Consider the following 420-nt stretch of genomic DNA (forward strand, 5'->3'; position numbering starts at 1 on the left):
TCCCCCTCTTCTCCCCCCCTCTCTCTATCTTTTCATTTACCCTATCTATTTATCTTTCAATCTCATCCTCTCTTACTTGTATAAATACATATACACATACATACACGTGCTCACATGTACACGTACATACACTCTCTCTTCGACTCACTTTTCATTACAGGTCTATATTTTAATATTTACGATTATTATTTGCGGTAATGTCTAAACGAACACATATTATATCTCGATAACGTCGTTTTTATTTATCATCCCGTGTCACATATTTTAACACCCCCCTTTACCCTTCAATAGGTCCACATCGGCTGTATAAGAATATACCAATCCCCCTCTCGCCCTCCCGTGCGTTCAAAATACCACTCCCCCCTTTCTCTCTCTCTCTCTCTCTCTCTCTCTCTCTCTCTCTCTCTCTCTCTCTCTCTC

Source organism: Atta colombica, unplaced genomic scaffold (genome assembly GCF_001594045.1).
Source record: "Atta colombica isolate Treedump-2 unplaced genomic scaffold, Acol1.0 scaffold12, whole genome shotgun sequence".
Classification (NCBI taxonomy): domain Eukaryota; kingdom Metazoa; phylum Arthropoda; class Insecta; order Hymenoptera; family Formicidae; genus Atta; species Atta colombica.